Below are 11,959 nucleotides of genomic sequence, written 5' to 3'. Positions count from 1 at the left end.
TTCTTCTGCATCTGCTTGTTTGTTAGCCAGATCATGCAAAAATGACTCAACAATTTTCATGAGATTTTTTGTGGTTGTAGAATATGACCCGAGAAATATCACATTACATTTTGGTGTTGGTGCAGATCAGGGGGCTGATTATGGAATTGTTTTTCCACTTTCTTCACATTGTTGGTCCCACTGGGTTGGTCCCACTCACAAACTTGCAAAGTCTCTCCTCAAAAAGTTCCACCATCATTGAAATGACTTCCTTGTGTATCACACACTTACTAACGGCCTATTCCAGCTCTCTCTACTGAACTAAACATATTAGGAAATCAAGTGGGTAGGGCACACAGAGCCAACGTGTATGGTTTCCTATCTTTAGTTAGTCCTGTTCCTCAAACACATGGTGAAATACCAAACATCGGCATGATGAGACTGTGAACGTCCCACATTGTACATGAGCTTTGTCGGATCAGCTGCACCAGAGCCTCTGAGACCCTGGGGAGAGGTGCCAGGGGCGGGGCTCTTGTTATCTTTCAGCTGTAAGCAATTCATGCTGGGGATTAAGATCACTATTCTAAGACATATTAATATCATGCAACTGCTTCTTTTCATCTTTTTTTACTTATTACAGAATCTGCACTGACTACCTCTCAAGTTAGAGGTCAGAGATACAGTTTTCATTCCAAATAACCTCCTGTGACGGGAGAAGGTCTTCCGGAAAATCTAGGTCCACTCAGAACAAACAATTCACTCCATATCCCCCTTTTGAGGAACTCATAAGGTTTGTGATTGTTGTGAGATTTCATGTGCACATGGACGTGGCAGGAGTTAGGGAGACATTTAAGAGGGTTTATTCAAGAAAAGGTTGTTTATTCAGGGAGGCCACTGGAGAAACACTTTTTCAAACAAATGTTGTAGATATCTGCTGAGGGTCTGTGTGTTTGTTCAGCAGTGACTGAAGTCACCTGTTAGGACGGCCGACATACATTGGTGACAACATATATCACTAGTGGTTAATAGTATTTATACATCCCATAAAAATTTCAACTTTAATGGCTGTGTTTTTTCTTGCATATTAATATCTGCGTGGGGGTTTGATATTCCCACTCTACTGCAAATGTCACCTCACAATCCTGTGCTGCATGTTACACAGTGGTAATATGAGCAGCCAATCACCTTTGACCTTTTAATTTCAGAAGTAGTCTCTTGGGATCGAGGGGAGGGGAGGGGACTGACGACGCTGCTGTTAAGTGTGATCAATGGACACAGTGTATCACAGCTGACCACCTCCTCCTGCATGTGGGAAATCTGAATAATTCATTGCCATGTAACTCTTCTGCTGAGATATTCTCCAATTGGATTATGTAAATAGATTGTGCCACTGGCTTTTGAACATGTATATGTCTGGAACACAGGATTGTGTTCATGTTTTAGAAAATGTACTGCCCAACAGTCCTCTTATGAAACATCATTTAAACGTATTTTATCCATTAAGATCCATGCATTATTTTTTAGAAATCAACAGTCATGTGAGAAAACACCCCATGTCACAGTAAATGAAATGAAAAATAATGGATCGCCCTCTGATCCAGATCCACACCAGAATTAAATGGGTTCTTTTTCTGATGCTGGATCCTTCCACCATGTTTTGTGATAATTTGTTCAGTATTTTTTGTGTAAGCTCGCTATCTCCACTAATTTCAACGTATGATTGAATTGCTGGTTGAGGCTGCACTCTGATTAGATAAATTATGAACAAATCCTAAAAACAGCAAATTCCACTGGACTGCAGAGGTGTCTTTCAGAGTAAGATTAGAAACTCAAAGTGTTTCCACATCTCTGTGTTTTTATCTGATGCTCATAATTGGTTTGTCCAAATTTCATATGTGATTGTATTATAATGGTTCTAAAGTTTTTATTTTAAACCACAGGATAGATTTTTGTATCATGTCATATCAGGGTCACTCTCATCTCACAATACTCTCATTGTTTTTTCCATTTTTGCAGAGAAGTGCTTGAATCTATTTGTGAATTGTGAAACAGAACAAAAAACTGCATTTCATTGGAAGAGTGGTCTGATTGTCTGTGTGCTGCACTGCAATAATATTCCAAGGCTGTCGTCCCCTGCGGTCATAAGGGGGTTCAGCCAATCTGTGTTAGCAAAGGTCAGGTCCTTCTGGAGTGCTGTTTACATTCTGGGGTCTGGGATTCTAGTGTCACACACCCTGGATGTCACACGGCCTTGTCCGGGTACAGTCCGCATTCCAGTCAACCTACAACACTCGGCATGTGAGGAATGTTTTATGCTCCGCTTTAAAACGAGAGAGACGGACAAAAGAGCAGTTGGATTGATTTTTCTGCCTGCACTGTCACACTTATTAAGGTCCTCGGTGCATATACAGTGCTCCTTTATTTCCTCCTTCTGTTTGGGTGCATTGTGAGATTATATTAAAACTGCTTTTGTGACGGTCACATCTGCAAATTATAATGATGGATCTCTACTCTGAATTTACTGGACAGTGACAGAATGAAACAGCACTTGTTTTATTTAGGCCTCATTTTTATTATTTATCGTTATCGACCGTTCTCATACACATTGCGTGATGTTGCTCACAAAACAACTTTTTGTTTTTGCGTGTGGATCCTGATGAAGAACAGATTACAGCTGGAACACATGAGCTGTCCATAGACATTTTAAAGCCCAGGCTTCATTCTTTAACTGGCCATCGGGGCCTTAAATTAAAAACTCTCCGTGCTCTGTCATTTCTAGCCTACAGGACAAACTGTGTCATCATCACTGCAGCGGAGCTGACAGCCAAAACATGTTGCAAGAACTGTCCTTCAAACTCACACCATCCCTGCTGTTAGTTTTCTTCTTACTCAGTTTATGTCAGTGATAAATAATTGAAGGAGAAGAATGAAAAGAAGCTGATTTAACTGAGCAGTTTCCTCAATTCCAATCGTTTCTCAGTAGGAGGTTGGTTTTGGCAAATGATCTGTCAGGTTAACTTTGGAGTCTGGACTGGACATTCACCAGAGCCATGCAGTTAAAGCTGGAGTTCAGGACCTAAACATACATAAATGTCTATCTCATTCACCAAATGAAGTCACACAGTGCTGAATAAAACCGTTAGTAGCAGGTTAATCTCTCTGTCTTTTGGAATAAAAAATCATTTTAAATCTGGTGTCTCTGGAGACATTCCCATGCTTGTACATTGGTAGTGATGCAGTTGTTTTTTTAAGTCAATAAGCAAGGTTGGTTGGAGGAAGACTGTGGTTGAAGGCTGTGACAGAGATGGAGTAGGTTACAGCAATTACAAGTATGGCTGAGGCGATGACAGAAGAACATAGAGGTTTAGGGGTAGGAATAGGTAGGTAAGTATAGGAAGCATTCAAAAAATGTCTCTGATGCTCAGGATAAAAAACAAAAAGTGTTTAGAGGAAGGATTACAGTGTAAAGCAGAGAGTGATAGGCAGTATGTTTAACATAAGCACGGGTTGATGGTGTTTGTGCATTTACTCTTACGACCAAAAGGGGAGACAAAGGTTCAGCACTGGGTTAGAAGATATGCATTAGCTGAAAGGACGTTTAGAAAGAACAGTCCATTTACCTGTAGGTACCTTTGAGCATGACTTCGAGCTAATACTCACACAGAGCTACAAAATGTTTTTTGTAATGATTCAGTCAAGCACAATGAACCACAGGTCTAAATCTTTGTTTCACCCATTTATCTAATTGTAAATAGTTTGGATTGTGGCAGATGTCACATTGAGCGGGAGAACAGAGCTGAAGTCTGTTTACACCACACATGACAGTCTGTTTGTTTAATCGACTGCAGTACCACAGATTATATTAAACACTGCTGATGGAATTATTACCAGTATTATGATAATAACAAGTGGTTTCCCAGTAATTAAAATAACTTTGGTTTAAACCCTCGGTCTCTTACGAAACCTTTTTGTTTCTTCAGTTGGTTGGTCTGTTTCTCTTATGGTCGGATGGTTGATTTAAAGTTTTTGCCGGAAGAGTTTGCCTACAGGGACCAATGAGAGGCTTGGACATGCATAATGTAAAACTGAAACAATCGCATTAAAATCTAAAGAGATGCAGAGATGGTCAATTTGTAGCATGGGTGAGTTTGCTTTAATAATGAATAATCGATTATATCTTTAAAGCATACAATGTATTTTAACATTCTCTGTGGCCTTTGATATGATGATATTAAATATTTTGGGCAGTAGGTGGCACAAATACTATATACATGTCAATATACATGTTTATCAACTTAATTAATACATAGTTTGACTCCATAGCTCGACCCTATTATAAAGATTTTGTATTGAATTGATATCAGTATCAAATTATTGTATCACTAGAAAGTGATCTTTCAGATAATCTTAAATAAAAATAAGTGCAACTGGACAATAATCCCACTTCATATTCCATATGCATGTGTGAAAGTTTTTCTCTTTAACAAATACACCACTAAGAAGAATCTGAAGAAGAATTCATTTGAAAGAGAGGGATTCATATAATTTAACTGTTTGTGTCAGAAAAGACAGTGGTGGGGCCTCTGCACTCAGCTCAGTTTTTGCAGTGTGTACTCTATGTGTGTGTGTGTGCGTGTGTGTGTGTGTGTGTGTGTGTGTGTGTGTGTGTGTGTGTGTGTGTGTGTGTGTGTGTGTTGGTTAGGAATGGGATTGAGAACATGTGGTTGTGACTGGCTATTGTTGACAGTGGCAGTGGTCTGTGGTGCACCAGCATGAAACAGTGGTTAAGAGCTGACCACTGGAAAATGGCGACCATTACTTCTGTCCTAATGTGGTGGGACACTGCCCACCAGATGTGATTTGAATCATCAGCATATTCGCACAGCAGCATTAAACACAAATTTGTTGTGACAGACAAGTTTACATGTAATTATTATGAGCAGATGTTAAGTCCTAACAATTGTACCGATGCAGTCACAACTCAGGAATCTCACATGGCCTTTTCTGGAGGTTGAATATCAGCGTGCGTTGAGAGCAGTGGTGAGCAAGCACTGGTCACGCAATTGAATTACTGCACAGAGTAGATACTGTGTGGCTTCTATATTCACTGGAGACACACACACACACACACACACAGAGCCGTGTCTCCATGACTACAGAGGACATTACGTTGACTTACATTGATTTCCTGGAGACTTACCTCTTACCTTAACCATTACTCCTGGCCTACTAACCCTACTAACGTAGCATTTTAACCCCAACCCAAATGTGACTTAACCTTATCGTAACCTTAACCTAAACTTAAAGAACCCTAGTTCCTTATCACAAATATCACAAATATCACTTTAATTCAAACCTTAACTCTCCATGCCAGTTTTTAGTGATTGTAGGATTCTGTTTCTAGCATTAAGGACTTGTGAGGTCCACTCTCACAAACACATATATTTCAATGTTTTTATATAATATCACAGGGAACACTGTTACTATCTAAATTTATTAATGGTTTCCTTTGGTCGTCCTTGATTACCAAAGACTGCAGGTCTGCATAAACTTCTCCAAATCACTGAGCCCCTGGGTTTCTCATACAAACATAGCAGTCGGACTGCATTTTATTCAAATGTATTATTTTAAGGTGAAAAAGAAGTGATAAAAAAAAATTAAAGCAAACAATGAACACTATAATAAAACTAATAACAATAACAAGAAATTGAAACTAGTGTACAATCAGTGAACTCCTCAGCAGTGAGTGCAGGTGGGAGCTGGTTTGTCTGCCGGAGCCTGAAAAATTCAGCCATAAAAGCAAGTTGAGACTTGTATATGAACTGATGTGCCACCAGATCCCAAACTAGACCCGATGGGCTTGTAGATCCCTCTGCTGCCGTCACTGTGGTCCATGGAGGTTTGATGCTGTCCATCACAGAAAAACAGGACGCAAGATTGAACAAAAAGTAGCTCAACGCAGTAAAGTGAAGAAATCTTCCAGCCACAAGTGAACAGAGTGTGTTCAGGGAGGAGAGCGAGAGAAGAGTGAAGGGAAGAGTCGTCAGTTTAGAACTTTATGAACAGTTTTATTAATTACATTGATTACAGTACACTCTGGACACGACTTCAGAGGACATTACTTTGACTTAATTTGATAGACTTCCTGTAACCAAAGTTACTAATTGCTTAAGCTTAACCTAAATCTAAACTTAATCTAACTATAACCGTAACCTTACCTTAAACTAAACCTACCCTTACCTGACTCAACCTTAATCTAACCCTTAATTTAACCTTAACCTTAACCTAAGCCTAAACCTTACCCTAACCTGAATCTAACCCTTAATTTAACCTTAACCTAAGCCTAAACCTTACCCTAACCTTACTCTAACCCTTACTTTAACCTTAACCTTGCCTTAAACTAAACCTACCCTTAACCTGACCCACCCTTAACCTAACCTAAACTTAATCTAACCCTTACTAACCTTAACCTTACCTTAAACTAAACCTAACCTTAATCCTTACTCTATTCTTAACCTCAATTTACCTACACCTTACCTTCATGTAATGATTTATGGGGACTTTCTTTTTGTCCCACAATGACGACACCTGCATGTGCACACGCACACACACACACACAGAGCCTTTGCCCCAAAGGCACATGACGCATGTTACAGTGCACATCATATTATATCCTCTTTGACAACAGTCCCCAGTGATGGTACATGATTAAGTACAGTTGATCTAATTATTTCATAGCTCTGCCTCTAACCACTGAGGACATTTAACCATTACCGAATCATAAATATTGAATTTGGACATTTGCAGATCTGAGCAGGGACAGACACAGTGCTGCTGCTGCTACAAGGAGCACCTCCCTTCCTCCGTCCACTCCTCTCCTCTTCCACCCTTCCACAGAGGCAGCCTATGATGTAATGTTCCTGCTGCTGATAGAGCAACCCCCCCCCCCCCTCCTCACTGCTTTTTTTTTTTTTCATATTTTGCCCCCTCCCCTTCGATCTGCTGCCGCTGCTCTCACTGGTGGTGATAGTGGTGGATGCGTGCCTGCGGTGCCGGTTGCTCAGCCGCATCCCTGGGCATCTCTCGGGACCCCTGCAGCGCGTCTTCTCCTCCTGACACCACTCGACTGAGAGAGCCACTCCTCTGAAAACTGAACAAGACCTTGTCCTCAGCTGCAAAGAAAGAAAGGTAATTCTTCTGCGGGATCATAGCAAAAGAAATGTATCGTAGAGGGAAAGAGAGAGGGAGTAGAGAGAGTGAGAGACATGAGGATGACTGGGTGTCCAGTTTGCTGCCGCCGCTGAGTAAATTGGTCTGTTGGCTGAAAGCTTCCTGTCGCCGCTGCGCTGGATGCCATGGCAATTGCTCCCTATGTGCGCGTGTGTGTTTATGTGTGTGTGCGTGCACTGTATATGGTGTTGGTTTCCATGGTAAAGATGAGACAGATGCCCGTGCGCGCTCAGAGGTAATTCAGCGTGTGTCGTGGAGAGCTACAATTACTGTAAAGTGATTTCTCCTCTGTGCGTAAAGATCACTGTGCGCCTTGTTGGTTCACTTACAGGAGGAGATTAATTTATAGATATAAAAAGACGGCTGTACTTTTTTTGTATTTATTGCATGGGATATATATTTATCTGACTTCCACGGTGCATTTGTCTCACTTTGATTCGCCTGCACTACAAAAACTGGGCGTGTTCAGTGAAAGTGATGTAGCCGAGATGAGTGATGCGGTGGGTCAATGTGATGTGAATGCAGATTTCTGTTTTCTGGGACTGTTTCACAAATGAACGTTGAATTACAGAACATTACGTAGATGCTGAGGCCAACACTTTCCCCTCTCCACCACTGTCTTTTAACGGGAGGTGTATTTCTAGCACAGGACCACAGTGTGCTGCTGCTTGTAAATGTACAGGAGATGATTTTTTTTCCATATAGTTGCTTAACCTTAACTCTTGCACTATATCAGGAGCGGAGTTAATATTTCATGTCTCGTCTGCCCCACATGTAGATGTGCCTTATTACTAATTCATCCTGGGTTTTCCCTGTGCTTGAGTCATCACTCATTTCCACTTCTTTTTTGTGTGTCTAATGCTATCCATTCATCTCATCAGGTCGTTTCCCCTCCTGTACACAGTACATTAGTAGTATAACATTTCCTTTTTTGCTGTAATCAGCTTGATGGAATAACACCCCCCCAAATTGTGTCTAATGTCTCATTAGCCCTTTGGGATCAGGACGATTTCTGGAGAAAAAAGGTCCCTGCTTGCGTTATTAAGTCCAGAGGAACCATGTGATACTTCCAGGGTCATTTTATGATTTCCCCATGGGAAGGTGGTCATGTTTACAGTGGATATAATTGGTCTTTGAGACACAGGGGACACAGAGCATTATCCTTGAGAGACCATTATTCTTCTGCTTTCTGAATAACAGGCCATGTAGCCACATTATATGTAATTAATAGACATCAGCTGAGATTGAAAGCAGTCAGTTCCTCTTGTCATTTTCACCTTCGTCGGTATCACCAAAGACAAGCTGACGTCACTACACCACTGGAGTGTTAGAATGTACTGAATATGGCCACAGAGTGTGATTGTTAGTTCTGATGTTAAATATGCTGCAGGATTTAAAGTAATAAAAAAACGTGCTCACTTTCTGGTATTGTTTATGTAAATATGTAGTTGTTCATGTCTGTCCGATGTGGATTTGACAGCAAAACCTTTTGAGATCAGAGTATCACCAGAACTTCATGTATAGTGGTAGATAGGTTCAGATATACTCAACCCAGACAATATTTTTTACTAAAATAATTACGTTTCATGCACTCACCAAGAGCTTCAGCCATTGCTAAGTTAGCAAAAGCAAAAACTTACATATAGCCACTTTATCAGTAAAGGAGACTTAAGGTGCTATCAGACACAAGCTATATAGAGGGTCCTGACATTTTCTGGAGTTTGCATTTCATATATAAAGAAAGTAACAAGACACTGTCCAGCTGCGGAACACTTAGACGATGTGGTGGCTGGGTAGACTCATGTCGATTCTTATCACCAAAGGCTCTTGAATCTCATTGTCTTTCCAGCTTGTATGTGTATATGGTTGTATATTATGAGATATTACTTGGTCTCACTTGTACATTTTCTGGACATTTTACTCGGAGGTTGCTGGCAGGAATTATTCAGAAAAATGCCCGGTGCAACTGATTCATTGCATTCTCACATACAGCCTCTCAGGAACATTTCAGGAAAATATCTGGATTTCAGGACAGAAAGATTTCTTCTGTCCTGACACATTTCTATCATTCTTCAATAAATAAGGTCATATTGCTCACAGCTTCACTCTGACACGAGCTGAGAGAATCATCCAGATATCGTTGGACTACAGTGAATCTAAATTCGCTGCCATGAGAAGGGAAAGAATTGCTTGATTATATTTGCGCTCTGTCGAACAGAGCAGGACATGGTTGTTAGTGTATGTGGCTGTGGGGGTATGTATGCATGGGGGAGGGGCCTTGAGCTGGAGAATACAGGAAAATTGAGCTGCTGCCACGGCCATGGAGGGCCACCTGATGAGCGTCCGAGCTGTTCCTCCTGCTTTGTTGAATTCTGAGCAGGTTTTACTTACTTTGGAGCTGTGCCATTGGCTCTGGTTTGACAAATATTCAATTGAATCAATAGTTTGGCAGCTAAAACTATTATAACCATGTTTGTCTTCATAATGATAAACAGAGATTAGACAACGTAAACCACAAGCACCTGAATGAGAGCATGATTTGAAAGTCACACGGACTCAGCGGATGATTGAGCAGACATGTGACTGGTAATGCTGGGAACTCCAGTTGTGGTTTCAGCCGAGTGACTAATAGATGGGATGGTGACATACAGAAAAAGAGCATCTATGCAGAGTAATGTGAGGACGAGCAGTGACTCACATAGATGGTTGAAACGCTATCACGCACACGCACACACACTCACACACACACACACAGCCCTGGGATTGCTAACTGGCATCACCTCCCTGCCAGAGGGCACTCTATCCCACAATCCCTCTCTGCTGGAGAGCGTGTCAGAGGTGCTGCAGTGATGCCTTCGTTTATGTCATGCCGAGCCACCAAAGCGCCATTTCTTTTGCTGAACAGACCAAAGCACTAAAAACCTGAAGATCCCTCATCAGACAATCTGAGTTGAGTGTGAAAGATCACATGCTGGGTATATTGCACACCATCCAACGTGCTGTACTCCAGTTCCACTGGCCAGAATGAGTCACTTACCTCAGTTGTGTGTCACCTTTTAAATATGTGTCGAATTGAGTTTACAATTAGATTTATTTTCAAGAAGCAATTTAAATTGAATGTAGGGCTGCAAGTAATGGTTATTTTAAAGGACCAGTGTGTTGGATTTAATGGCGTCTAACACTGAAATGATTGTAGGAGAATGTACTGTGGTCGTCAGGTAACATCAAAATACAAAAGGTCCCTCTTGAAGCCGGTATTTGGTTTGTTCCTGTAGAAACATCACGGAGCTCTATGGTGGGCTTTGTGGAAAAGGACCCAGCCTCCATAGATATGAAGGGTTCATTCAAGCTAATTAACATGAAGATTCTTAGTTTCACGTGATTGTCCAGTAATGAAAACTCCCAAAGATTTCCTGTACTTTATCAATCATTTTGTTAAAAATTATTAGACAATTGTGAAAAAAACCCATTTACAATTTCTTAAAGTGGATGTCATACCATCCAGTGACTGGCTGTAACAAACCATTTCTCCAAAATGTTTTTTTACTTTTCTGTCACATCAGCCAAAGTAAAGCAACAAATGGTCACATTCAAGGAGCAGCAGTGACGGCATGTTTGCTGGAAAATCAACTTAAACCATGAAATTGTTTATCAGATCTGTTTCCACTCAAGTGTAAAGATAATCCAACATGGTTAAGGTCACCCAAAGGCTAAAATGCACCTGAATGCTGGATATTTCTGACAAGTCTTTTATCAAGTGTCTTTAACAAGTAGTGGCCTGTAGTCATTGCAAATTAATTCTTGTTCAAACACTTTATTTTGAATTCATATACATATTCATATATATCTACATCTTAAAGTTTCCAAAGATAAAAATGATATTAGGCCAAATTTTGCTGAAATTAGAACAGGATAGAACGTTGACATTTAAAGGGGAGTCTTGGGTTTGAACCCAAAATAGATGTTTGCATTCCAGATATAGAAAGTGTGTGTTCAAGTGCAAACATTGAAATGAGAAAAATGTATTTCCCTCAGTGTAAAGAACTCTACACTATTTCCACCCCATATATAAACACATCAGTGTCTGTGTTTTATATAACGACCGAGGCTGAAGAATCAAAGGTCAAATTTAAGTGTTGTGAGGACAAAGAAGCCCTTTGACAGAGTAGTTGTGAGTCTGATCTCTATTTTGCTTCAGAACTCAAGTTGTTTATTTAGATTTTCCCTTCAGCTGGTACCACTGAACAGATGCTTGTTGACCCTGGTCCGGCTGTTACTATGCAACTACTGACATCCAGTAAGATGCACAGCAGTGTGTTTAGCTAAAGGGTGAAATACTTTTCCTTCTTTTTCACAGGTCTTTTGGAACTTAAATATTTGTTTCTGCTTAAGAATAATAAAAACAGACATGGTTTGGCACTTCAGAGGAAGGACTGATTATATATAGTAGCTGCTATGGTAAAGGTAGATGTGAGAACACATTTATTTTCTATTTCTCACATATTTATGACACATGTATCACAAAATGACGGTGCTTCAAAAATGCACTGTGTAAAAAGATGGACGACGCAACTCCACTTCATCCCACTGTCTAGAAATGAAGCCAGAATATTCCCGAACGCTGCCATTTTGCACATTTGGAGCTGGCGTCTGTGCAGTAGTGTGAAGTAGTGTCAGAGACAGAGTTGCTTTTTCAAGGTTCCACTAATACACGGGTGCAACCAATCGTCAGTCTCAGCTGTCAATTATG

The 11,959-nt window shown here is 40.6% G+C and overlaps 1 protein-coding gene across 2 annotated transcripts in view; it reads left to right on the top strand.

Annotated features, from left to right (window-relative positions):
- The first annotated feature begins 6,979 nt into the window (after window positions 1-6,979).
- Window positions 6,980-11,959, top strand: part of sema4ba (sema domain, immunoglobulin domain (Ig), transmembrane domain (TM) and short cytoplasmic domain, (semaphorin) 4Ba) — a 50,892-nt gene continuing 45,912 nt past the window's right edge. Inside the window, exon 1 of one of the 2 annotated variants that reach the window (XM_069528432.1) lies at window positions 6,980-7,167. The gene's annotated coding sequence lies outside the window, so the exon portion shown is untranslated. The remainder of the gene's footprint in view (window positions 7,168-11,959) is intronic. The other variant, XM_069528433.1, reaches the window with a different exon arrangement.

Source organism: Paralichthys olivaceus, chromosome 7 (genome assembly GCF_024713975.1).
Source record: "Paralichthys olivaceus isolate ysfri-2021 chromosome 7, ASM2471397v2, whole genome shotgun sequence".
In the NCBI taxonomy this organism is placed as follows: domain Eukaryota; kingdom Metazoa; phylum Chordata; class Actinopteri; order Pleuronectiformes; family Paralichthyidae; genus Paralichthys; species Paralichthys olivaceus.
This window is presented reverse-complemented; position numbering and strand designations above follow the sequence as displayed.